We start from the raw sequence: 14,870 nt of genomic DNA on the forward strand, positions 1-14,870 counted from the left end.
AACACCCACAAGTACCTACAAACACCCACAAGTACCTACAAACACCCACAAGTACCTAGAAACACCCACAAGTACCTAGAAACACCCACAAGTACCTAGAAACACCCACAATTACCTAGAAACACCCACAATTACCAACAAACACCCACAATTACCAACAAACACCCACAAGTACCTACAAACACCCACAAGTACCTACAAACACCCACAAGTACCTACAAACACCCACAAGTACCTAGAAACACCCACAAGTACCTAGAAACACCCACAAGTACCTACAAACACCCACAAGTACCTAGAAACACCCACAAGTACCTAGAAACACCCACAAGTACCTACAAACACCCACAAGTACCTACAAACACCCACAAGTACCTGCAAACACCCACAAGTACCTGCAAACACCCACAAGTACCTGCAAGCACCCACAAGTACCTAGAAACACCCACAAGTACCTAGAAACACCCACAAGTACCTAGAAACACCCAAGTACCTACAAACACCCACAAGTACCTACAAACACCCACAAGTACCTACAAACACCCACAAGTACCTACAAACACCCACAAGTACCTACAAACACCCACAAGTACCTACAAACACCCACAAGTACCTACAAACACCCACAAGTACCTACAAACACCCACAAGTACCTAAAAACACCCAAAAGTACCTTCAAACACCCACAAGTACCTAGAAACACCCACAAGTACCTAGAAACACCCACAATTACCTAGAAACACCCACATTTACCTAGAAACACCCACAATTACCTAGAAACACCCACAATTACCAACAAACACCCACAATTACCAACAAACACCCACAAGTACCTACAAACACCCACAAGTACCTACAAACACCCACAAGTACCTACAAACACCCACAAGTACCTACAAACACCCACAAGTACCTACAAACACCCACAAGTACCTGCAAACACCCACAAGTACCTGCAAACACCCACAAGTACCTGCAAGCACCCACAAGTACCTAGAAACACCCACAAGTACCTATAAACACCCAAGTACCTACAAACACCCAAGTACCTACAAACACCCACAAGTACCTACAAACACCCACAAGTACCTACAAACACCCACAAGTACCTACAAACACCCACAAGTACCTACAAACACCCACAAGTACCTACAAACACCCACAAGTACCTTCAAACACCCACAAGTACCTAGAAACACCCACAAGTACCTAGAAACACCCACAATTACCTAGAAACACCCACAATTACCTAGAAACACCCACAATTACCTAGAAACACCCACAATTACCAACAAACACCCACAATTACCAACAAACACCCACAAGTACCTACAAACACCCACAAGTACCTACAAACACCCACAAGTACCTAGAAACACCCACAAGTACCTAGAAACACCCACAAGTACCTAGAAACACCCACAAGTACCTACAAACACCCACAAGTACCTACAAACACCCACAAGTACCTACAAACACCCACAAGTACCTACAAACACCCACAAGTACCTGCAAACACCCACAAGTACTTGCAAACACCCACAAGTACCTGCAAGCACCCACAAGTACCTAGAAACACCCACAAGTACCTAGAAACACCCACAAGTACCTAGAAACACCCACAAGTACCTAGAAACACCCACAAGTACCTACAAACACCCACAAGTACCTACAAACACCCACAAGTACCTACAAACACCCACAAGTACCTACAAACACCCACAAGTACCTACAAACACCCACAAGTACCTACAAACACCCACAAGTACCTGCAAACACCCACAAGTACCTGCAAGCACCCACAAGTACCTAGAAACACCCACAAGTACCTAGAAACACCCACAAGTACCTAGAAACACCCACAAGTACCTAGAAACACCCACAAGTACCTAGAAACACCCACAATTACCTAGAAACACCCACAATTACCTAGAAACACCCACAAGTACCTACAAACACCCACAAGTACCTACAAACACCCACAAGTACCTACAAACACCCACAAGTACCTACAAACACCCACAAGTACCTACAAACACCCACAAGTACCTACAAACACCCACAAGTACCTACAAACACCCACAAGTACCTAGAAACACCCACAAGTACCTAGAAACACCCACAAGTACCTAGAAACACCCACAATTACCTAGAAACACCCACAATTACCAACAAACACCCACAATTACCAACAAACACCCACAAGTACCTACAAACACCCACAAGTACCTACAAACACCCACAAGTACCTACAAACACCCACAAGTACCTAGAAACACCCACAAGTACCTACAAACACCCACAAGTACCTACAAACACCCACAAGTACCTACAAACACCCACAAGTACCTACAAACACCCACAAGTACCTACAAACACCCACAAGTACCTGCAAACACCCACAAGTACCTGCAAACACCCACAAGTACCTGCAAGCACCCACAAGTACCTAGAAACACCCACAAGTACCTAGAAACACCCACAAGTACCTAGAAACACCCAAGTACCTACAAACACCCACAAGTACCTACAAACACCCACATGTACCTACAAACACCCACAAGTACCTACAAACACCCACAAGTACCTACAAACACCCACAAGTACCTACAAACAGCCACAAGTACCTACAAACACCCACAAGTACCTACAAACACCCACAAGTACCTACAAACACCCACAAGTACCTACAAACACCCACAAGTACCTACAAACACCCACAAGTACCTACAAACACCCACAAGTACCTGCAAACACCCAAAAGTACCTGCAAACACCCACAAGTACCTGCAAGCACCCACAAGTACCTAGAAACACCCACAAGTACCTATAAACACCCAAGTACCTACAAACACCCAAGTACCTACAAACACCCACAAGTACCTACAAACACCCACAAGTACCTACAAACACCCACAAGTACCTACAAACACCCACAAGTACCTACAAACACCCACAAGTACCTACAAACACCCACAAGTACCTACAAACACCCACAAGTACCTTCAAACACCCACAAGTACCTAGAAACACCCACAAGTACCTAGAAACACCCACAATTACCTAGAAACACCCACAATTACCTAGAAACACCCACAATTACCAACAAACACCCACAATTACCAACAAACACCCACAAGTACCTACAAACACCCACAAGTACCTACAAACACCCACAAGTACCTAGAAACACCCACAAGTACCTAGAAACACCCACAAGTACCTAGAAACACCCACAAGTACCTACAAACACCCACAAGTACCTACAAACACCCACAAGTACCTACAAACACCCACAAGTACCTACAAACACCCACAAGTACCTACAAACACCCACAAGTACCTACAAACACCCACAAGTACCTGCAAACACCCACAAGTACCTGCAAACACCCACAAGTACCTGCAAGCACCCACAAGTACCTAGAAACACCCACAAGTGCCTAGAAACACCCACAAGTACCTAGAAACACCCACAAGTACCTAGAAACACCCACAAGTACCTACAAACACCCACAAGTACCTACAAACACCCACAAGTACCTACAAACACCCACAAGTACCTACAAACACCCACAAGTACCTACAAACACCCACAAGTACCTGCAAACACCCACAAGTACCTGCAAACACCCACAAGTACCTGCAAGCACCCACAAGTACCTAGAAACACCCACAAGTACCTAGAAACACCCACAAGTACCTAGAAACACCCACAAGTACCTAGAAACACCCACAAGTACCTAGAAACACCCACAATTACCTAGAAACACCCACAATTACCAACAAACACCCACAATTACCAACAAACACCCACAAGTACCTACAAACACCCACAAGTACCTACAAACACCCACAAGTACCTACAAACACCCACAAGTACCTACAAACACCCACAAGTACCTACAAACACCCACAAGTACCTACAAACACCCACAAGTACCTAGAAACACCCACAAGTACCTAGAAACACCCACAATTACCTAGAAACACCCACAATTACCTAGAAACACCCACAATTACCAACAAACACCCACAATTACCTACAAACACCCACAAGTACCTACAAACACCCACAAGTACCTACAAACACCCACAAGTACCTACAAACACCCACAAGTACCTACAAACACCCACAAGTACCTACAAACACCCACAAGTACCTACAAACACCCACAAGTACCTACAAACACCCACAAGTACCTACAAACACCCACAAGTACCTACAAACACCCACAAGTACCTACAAACACCCACAAGTACCTGCAAACACCCACAAGTACCTGCAAACACCCACAAGTACCTGCAAGCACCCACAAGTACCTAGAAACACCCACAAGTACCTATAAACACCCAAGTACCTACAAACACCCAAGTACCTACAAACACCCACAAGTACCTACAAACACCCACAAGTACCTACAAACACCCACAAGTACCTACAAACACCCACAAGTACCTACAAACACCCACAAGTACCTACAAACACCCACAAGTACCTTCAAACACCCACAAGTACCTAGAAACACCCACAATTACCTAGAAACACCCACAATTACCTAGAAACACCCACAATTACCAACAAACACCCACAATTACCAACAAACACCCACAAGTACCTACAAACACCCACAAGTACCTACAAACACCCACAAGTACCTAGAAACACCCACAAGTACCTAGAAACACCCACAAGTACCTAGAAACACCCACAAGTACCTACAAACACCCACAAGTACCTACAAACACCCACAAGTACCTACAAACACCCACAAGTACCTACAAACACCCACAAGTACCTACAAACACCCACAAGTACCTACAAACACCCACAAGTACCTGCAAACACCCACAAGTACCTGCAAACACCCACAAGTACCTGCAAGCACCCACAAGTACCTAGAAACACCCACAATTACCTAGAAACACCCACAATTACCAACAAACACCCACAAGTACCTAGAAACACCCACAAGTACCTAGAAACACCCACAAGTACCTAGAAACACCCACAAGTACCTGCAAACACCCACAAGTACCTGCAAACACCCACAAGTACCTGCAAGCACCCACAAGTACCTAGAAACACCCACAATTACCTAGAAACACCCACAATTACCTAGAAACACCCACAATTACCAACAAACACCCACAATTACCAACAAACACCCACAAGTACCTACAAACACCCACAAGTACCTACAAACACCCACAAGTACCTACAAACACCCACAAGTACCTACAAACACCCACAAGTACCTAAAAACACCCAAAAGTACCTTCAAACACCCACAAGTACCTAGAAACACCCACAAGTACCTAGAAACACCCACAATTACCTAGAAACACCCACATTTACCTAGAAACACCCACAATTACCAACAAACACCCACAATTACCAACAAACACCCACAATTACCAACAAACACCCACAAGTACCTACAAACACCCACAAGTACCTACAAACACCCACAAGTACCTACAAACACCCACAAGTACCTACAAACACCCACAAGTACCTACAAACACCCACAAGTACCTGCAAACACCCACAAGTACCTGCAAGCACCCACAAGTACCTAGAAACACCCACAAGTACCTATAAACACCCAAGTACCTACAAACACCCAAGTACCTACAAACACCCACAAGTACCTACAAACACCCACAAGTACCTACAAACACCCACAAGTACCTACAAACACCCACAAGTACCTACAAACACCCACAAGTACCTACAAACACCCACAATTACCTAGAAACACCCACAATTACCTAGAAACACCCACAATTACCAACAAACACCCACAATTACCTACAAACACCCACAAGTACCTACAAACACCCACAAGTACCTACAAACACCCACAAGTACCTACAAACACCCACAAGTACCTACAAACACCCACAAGTACCTACAAACACCCACAAGTACCTACAAACACCCACAAGTACCTACAAACACCCACAAGTACCTACAAACACCCACAAGTACCTAGAAACACCCACAAGTACCTAGAAACACCCACAAGTACCTAGAAACACCCACAATTACCTAGAAACACCCACAATTACCAACAAACACCCACAATTACCAACAAACACCCACAAGTACCTACAAACACCCACAAGTACCTACAAACACCCACAAGTACCTACAAACACCCACAAGTACCTAGAAACACCCACAAGTACCTAGAAACACCCACAAGTACCTACAAACACCCACAAGTACCTAGAAACACCCACAAGTACCTAGAAACACCCACAAGTACCTACAAACACCCACAAGTACCTACAAACACCCACAAGTACCTGCAAACACCCACAAGTACCTGCAAACACCCACAAGTACCTGCAAGCACCCACAAGTACCTAGAAACACCCACAAGTACCTAGAAACACCCACAAGTACCTAGAAACACCCAAGTACCTACAAACACCCACAAGTACCTACAAACACCCACAAGTACCTACAAACACCCACAAGTACCTACAAACACCCACAAGTACCTACAAACACCCACAAGTACCTACAAACACCCACAAGTACCTACAAACACCCACAAGTACCTACAAACACCCACAAGTACCTAAAAACACCCAAAAGTACCTTCAAACACCCACAAGTACCTAGAAACACCCACAAGTACCTAGAAACACCCACAATTACCTAGAAACACCCACATTTACCTAGAAACACCCACAATTACCTAGAAACACCCACAATTACCAACAAACACCCACAATTACCAACAAACACCCACAAGTACCTACAAACACCCACAAGTACCTACAAACACCCACAAGTACCTACAAACACCCACAAGTACCTACAAACACCCACAAGTACCTACAAACACCCACAAGTACCTGCAAACACCCACAAGTACCTGCAAACACCCACAAGTACCTGCAAGCACCCACAAGTACCTAGAAACACCCACAAGTACCTATAAACACCCAAGTACCTACAAACACCCAAGTACCTACAAACACCCACAAGTACCTACAAACACCCACAAGTACCTACAAACACCCACAAGTACCTACAAACACCCACAAGTACCTACAAACACCCACAAGTACCTACAAACACCCACAAGTACCTTCAAACACCCACAAGTACCTAGAAACACCCACAAGTACCTAGAAACACCCACAATTACCTAGAAACACCCACAATTACCTAGAAACACCCACAATTACCTAGAAACACCCACAATTACCAACAAACACCCACAATTACCAACAAACACCCACAAGTACCTACAAACACCCACAAGTACCTACAAACACCCACAAGTACCTAGAAACACCCACAAGTACCTAGAAACACCCACAAGTACCTAGAAACACCCACAAGTACCTACAAACACCCACAAGTACCTACAAACACCCACAAGTACCTACAAACACCCACAAGTACCTACAAACACCCACAAGTACCTACAAACACCCACAAGTACCTGCAAACACCCACAAGTACTTGCAAACACCCACAAGTACCTGCAAGCACCCACAAGTACCTAGAAACACCCACAAGTACCTAGAAACACCCACAAGTACCTAGAAACACCCACAAGTACCTAGAAACACCCACAAGTACCTACAAACACCCACAAGTACCTACAAACACCCACAAGTACCTACAAACACCCACAAGTACCTACAAACACCCACAAGTACCTACAAACACCCACAAGTACCTACAAACACCCACAAGTACCTGCAAACACCCACAAGTACCTGCAAACACCCACAAGTACCTGCAAGCACCCACAAGTACCTAGAAACACCCACAAGTACCTAGAAACACCCACAAGTACCTAGAAACACCCACAAGTACCTAGAAACACCCACAAGTACCTAGAAACACCCACAATTACCTAGAAACACCCACAATTACCTAGAAACACCCACAAGTACCTACAAACACCCACAAGTACCTACAAACACCCACAAGTACCTACAAACACCCACAAGTACCTACAAACACCCACAAGTACCTACAAACACCCACAAGTACCTACAAACACCCACAAGTACCTACAAACACCCACAAGTACCTAGAAACACCCACAAGTACCTAGAAACACCCACAAGTACCTAGAAACACCCACAATTACCTAGAAACACCCACAATTACCAACAAACACCCACAATTACCAACAAACACCCACAAGTACCTACAAACACCCACAAGTACCTACAAACACCCACAAGTACCTACAAACACCCACAAGTACCTAGAAACACCCACAAGTACCTACAAACACCCACAAGTACCTACAAACACCCACAAGTACCTACAAACACCCACAAGTACCTACAAACACCCACAAGTACCTACAAACACCCACAAGTACCTGCTAACACCCACAAGTACCTGCAAACACCCACAAGTACCTGCAAGCACCCACAAGTACCTAGAAACACCCACAAGTACCTAGAAACACCCACAAGTACCTAGAAACACCCAAGTACCTACAAACACCCACAAGTACCTACAAACACCCACAAGTACCTACAAACACCCACAAGTACCTACAAACACCCACAAGTACCTACAAACACCCACAAGTACCTACAAACAGCCACAAGTACCTACAAACACCCACAAGTACCTACAAACACCCACAAGTACCTACAAACACCCACAAGTACCTACAAACACCCACAAGTACCTACAAACACCCACAAGTACCTACAAACACCCACAAGTACCTGCAAACACCCACAAGTACCTGCAAACACCCACAAGTACCTGCAAGCACCCACAAGTACCTAGAAACACCCACAAGTACCTATAAACACCCAAGTACCTACAAACACCCAAGTACCTACAAACACCCACAAGTACCTACAAACACCCACAAGTACCTACAAACACCCACAAGTACCTACAAACACCCACAAGTACCTACAAACACCCACAAGTACCTACAAACACCCACAAGTACCTACAAACACCCACAAGTACCTTCAAACACCCACAAGTACCTAGAAACACCCACAAGTACCTAGAAACACCCACAATTACCTAGAAACACCCACAATTACCTAGAAACACCCACAATTACCAACAAACACCCACAATTACCAACAAACACCCACAAGTACCTACAAACACCCACAAGTACCTACAAACACCCACAAGTACCTAGAAACACCCACAAGTACCTAGAAACACCCACAAGTACCTAGAAACACCCACAAGTACCTACAAACACCCACAAGTACCTACAAACACCCACAAGTACCTACAAACACCCACAAGTACCTACAAACACCCACAAGTACCTACAAACACCCACAAGTACCTACAAACACCCACAAGTACCTGCAAACACCCACAAGTACCTGCAAACACCCACAAGTACCTGCAAGCACCCACAAGTACCTAGAAACACCCACAAGTACCTAGAAACACCCACAAGTACCTAGAAACACCCACAAGTACCTAGAAACACCCACAAGTACCTACAAACACCCACAAGTACCTACAAACACCCACAAGTACCTACAAACACCCACAAGTACCTACAAACACCCACAAGTACCTACAAACACCCACAAGTACCTGCAAACACCCACAAGTACCTGCAAACACCCACAAGTACCTGCAAGCACCCACAAGTACCTAGAAACACCCACAAGTACCTAGAAACACCCACAAGTACCTAGAAACACCCACAAGTACCTAGAAACACCCACAAGTACCTAGAAACACCCACAATTACCTAGAAACACCCACAATTACCTAGAAACACCCACAATTACCAACAAACACCCACAATTACCAACAAACACCCACAAGTACCTACAAACACCCACAAGTACCTACAAACACCCACAAGTACCTACAAACACCCACAAGTACCTACAAACACCCACAAGTACCTACAAACACCCACAAGTACCTACAAACACCCACAAGTACCTAGAAACACCCACAAGTACCTAGAAACACCCACAATTACCTAGAAACACCCACAATTACCTAGAAACACCCACAATTACCAACAAACACCCACAATTACCTACAAACACCCACAAGTACCTACAAACACCCACAAGTACCTACAAACACCCACAAGTACCTACAAACACCCACAAGTACCTACAAACACCCACAAGTACCTACAAACACCCACAAGTACCTACAAACACCCACAAGTACCTACAAACACCCACAAGTACCTACAAACACCCACAAGTACCTACAAACACCCACAAGTACCTACAAACACCCACAAGTACCTACAAACACCCACAAGTACCTGCAAACACCCACAAGTACCTGCAAACACCCACAAGTACCTGCAAGCACCCACAAGTACCTAGAAACACCCACAAGTACCTATAAACACCCAAGTACCTACAAACACCCAAGTACCTACAAACACCCACAAGTACCTACAAACACCCACAAGTACCTACAAACACCCACAAGTACCTACAAACACCCACAAGTACCTACAAACACCCACAAGTACCTACAAACACCCACAAGTACCTTCAAACACCCACAAGTACCTAGAAACACCCACAATTACCTAGAAACACCCACAATTACCTAGAAACACCCACAATTACCAACAAACACCCACAATTACCAACAAACACCCACAAGTACCTACAAACACCCACAAGTACCTACAAACACCCACAAGTACCTAGAAACACCCACAAGTACCTAGAAACACCCACAAGTACCTAGAAACACCCACAAGTACCTAGAAACACCCACAAGTACCTACAAACACCCACAAGTACCTACAAACACCCACAAGTACCTACAAACACCCACAAGTACCTACAAACACCCACAAGTACCTACAAACACCCACAAGTACCTGCAAACACCCACAAGTACCTGCAAACACCCACAAGTACCTGCAAGCACCCACAAGTACCTAGAAACACCCACAATTACCTAGAAACACCCACAATTACCAACAAACACCCACAAGTACCTAGAAACACCCACAAGTACCTAGAAACACCCACAAGTACCTAGAAACACCCACAAGTACCTACAAACACCCACAAGTACCTACAAACACCCACAAGTACCTACAAACACCCACAAGTACCTACAAACACCCACAAGTACCTGCAAACACCCACAAGTACCTGCAAACACCCACAAGTACCTGCAAGCACCCACAAGTACCTAGAAACACCCACAAGTACCTAGAAACACCCACAAGTACCTAGAAACACCCACAAGTACCTAGAAACACCCACAAGTACCTAGAAACACCCACAATTACCTAGAAACACCCACAATTACCTAGAAACACCCACAATTACCAACAAACACCCACAATTACCAACAAACACCCACAAGTACCTACAAACACCCACAAGTACCTACAAACACCCACAAGTACCTACAAACACCCACAAGTACCTACAAACACCCACAAGTACCTACAAACACCCACAAGTACCTACAAACACCCACAAGTACCTAGAAACACCCACAAGTACCTAGAAACACCCACAATTACCTAGAAACACCCACAATTACCTAGAAACACCCACAATTACCAACAAACACCCACAATTACCTACAAACACCCACAAGTACCTACAAACACCCACAAGTACCTACAAACACCCACAAGTACCTACAAACACCCACAAGTACCTAGAAACACCCACAAGTACCTACAAACACCCACAAGTACCGATGGCGTCACCGCAGCGGCCGCATCATCGTCGCGGCGGCAATATTAAAACCATCTTATCACACTATCGATTAATAAAAACTGTCATTGTAGACAAAGACCGGAAAGTGTAAAAGATAAGTTTAGAAAATTAAATGCCTGAAGAACAGATATTCAAATTTTCACTTTTGAAGACATGATTATAAAACATCAATTGTTTTAAAAAATTCTTATCATACTTTTTTTCACCAAAATTACTTCAGAACAATATTTTAACAAGAAACATGCGCATCATTTTAAAAATAGTAAGTGTTACATTTCATTTTCTATCAAAAATTTACAATTAGGTAGAGAATTCGGCCCTATAAAAAGTATAAAATGGACAGAAAATCGTTGAGAGCTGATAAAATAAAACCGTATAAAAACTTAACAAAACGTATTCTTCAATTGTATTAAATATTAACGTGCTGTATAGCTCTCAAAGATCACGATCAATCTACAGATCTTTTCGACACAAATAACTAAATCACAATGAAAAGGCCTATCCGCTTCGCAATATTTCCAATTTTAAAATAAAAAAATTTAAACTCTTCAAGAGAAATCATTTCAGATATCCAAGTATTTGAATATCCTAACAGCAAATTTTAGTCGAAAGTAAAACCTAGTATCAAGATAGTATCCCTTAAATTCTTCTAGGTGCCATTTTTACTTCAACTACTATTGAAAACAAAATACTTGGGTAAATAATGTTGAGAAATATTTTGGGAAAATGAAATTGTGGTGAAAAAAAGTAAGATAAGAATTTTTTAAAATAATTGATGTTTTATAATCATGTCTTCAAAAGTGAAAATTTGAATATCTGTTCTTCAGGCATTTAATTTTCTAAACTTATCTTTTACACTTTCCGGTCTTTGTCTACAATGACAGTTTTTATTAATATCTGTTACTTCAGTCTTCATATTAACTAAAATTGTTTAGAAAACACAGGAGAGATAAAGCTTTATTACCAGCCGTCGTTAATCCGCTTAATTATCTGCCGTCGGTAATCTAGCTTAATTACCTGCCGTCGGTAATCTAGCTTAATTACCTGCCGTCGGTAATCTAACTTAATTACCTGCCGTCGGTAATCTAGCTTAATTACCAGTCGTCGGTAATCTAGCTTAATTACCAGTCGTCGGTAATCTAGCTTAATTACCAGTCGTCGGTAATCTAGATTAATTACCAGTCGTCGGTAATCTAGCTTAATTACCAGTCGTCGGTAATCTAGATTAATTACCAGTCGTCGGTTATCTACCTTAATTACCAGTCGTCGGTAATCTAGCTTAATTACCAGTCGTCGGTTATCTAGCTTAATTACCAGTCGTCGGTAATCTAGCTTAATTACCAGTCGTCGGTAATCTAGCTTAATTACCAGTCGTCGGTAATCTAGCTTATTTACCAGTCGTCGGTTATCTAGCTTAATTACCAGTCGTCGGTTATCTAGCTTAATTACCAGTCGTCGGTTATCTAGCTTAATTACCAGCCGTCGGTAATCTAGCTTAATTACCAGTCGTCGGTAATCTAGCTTAATTACCAGTCGTCGGTAATCTAGCTTACTTACCAGACGTCGGTAATCTAGCTTACTTACCAGACGTCGGTAATCTAGCTTACTTACCAGACGCCGGAAATCTAGCTTAATTTCCAGCCGTCGGTAATCTAGCTTAATTACCAGCCGTCGGTAATCCGGCTTAATTTCCAGCCGTCGATAATCCGGCTAAATTACCAGTCGTCGGTAATCCGGCTAAATTACCAGCCGTCGGTAATCCGGCTAAATTACCAGTCGTCGGTAATCTAACTTAATTACCAGTCGACAGTAATCCAGCTTAATTACCAGTCATCGGTAATCCAGCTTAATTACCAGTCGTCGGAAATCTAGCTTAATTACCAGCCGTCGGTAATCTAGCTTAATTGCCAGTCGTCGGTAATCTAGCTTAATTGCCGGTCGTCGGTAATCTAGCTTAATTGCCGGTCGTCGGTAATCTAGCTTAATTGCCAGTCGTCGGGAATCTAGCTTAATTGCCGGTCGTCGGTAATGTAGCTTAATTGCCGGTCGTCGGTAATCTAGCTTAATTGCCGGTCGTCGGTAATCTAACTTAATTGCCGGTCGTCGGTAATCTAGCTTAATTGCCGGTCGTCGGTAATCTAGCTTAATTGCCGGTCGTCGGTAATCTAGCTTAATTGCCGGTCGTCGGTAATCTACCTTAATTACCGGTCGTCGGTAATCTACCTTAATTACCGGTCGTCGGTAATCCACCTTAATTACCGGTCGTCGGTAATCTACCTTAATTACCGGTCGTCGGTAATCAAGCTTAATTACCAGTCGTCGGTAATCTAGCTTAATTACCAGTCTTCGGTAATCTAGCTTAATTACCAGTCGTCGGTAATCTAGCTTAATTACCAGTCGTCGGTAATCTAGCTTAATTACCAGTCGTCGGTAATCTAGCTTAATTGCCGGTCGTCGGTAATCTAGCTTAATTGCCGGTCGTCGGTAATCTAGCTTAATTGCCGGTCGTCGGTAATCTAGCTTAATTGCCAGTCGTCGGTAATCTAGCTTAATTGCCGGTCGTCGGTAATGTAGCTTAATTGCCGGTCGTCGGTAATCTAGCTTAATTGCCGGTCGTCGGTAATCTAGCTTAATTGCCGGTCGTCGGTAATCTAGCTTAATTGCCGGTCGTCAGTAATCTACCTTAATTACCGGTCGTTGGTAATCTACCTTAATTACCGGTCGTCGGTAATCCACCTTAATTACCGGTCGTCGGTAATCTACCTTAATTACCGGCCGTCGGTAATCAAGCTTAATTACCGGTCGTCGGTAATCAAGCTTAATTACCGGTCGTCGGTAATCAAGCTTAATTACCGGTCGTCGCTGATCTAGCTTAATTACCAGTCGTCGCTGATCTAGCTTAATTACCAGTCGTCGCTGATCTAGCTTAATTACCAGTCGTTGCTGATCTAGCTTAATTACCAGTCGTCGGTAATCTAGCTTAATTACCAGTCGTAGGTAATCTAACTTAATTACCAGTCGTAGGTAATCTAGCTTAATTACCAGTCGTAGGTAATCTAGCTTAATTACCAGTCGTCGGTAATCTAGCTTAATTACCAGTCGTCGGTAATCTAGCTTAATTACCAGTCGTCGGTAATCTAGCTTAATTA

The sequence above is a fragment of the Phalangium opilio genome, unplaced genomic scaffold (genome assembly GCF_054372755.1).
Source record: "Phalangium opilio isolate 3A_F unplaced genomic scaffold, DU_Popi_V2 ptg000106l_1, whole genome shotgun sequence".
Taxonomy (NCBI): domain Eukaryota; kingdom Metazoa; phylum Arthropoda; class Arachnida; order Opiliones; family Phalangiidae; genus Phalangium; species Phalangium opilio.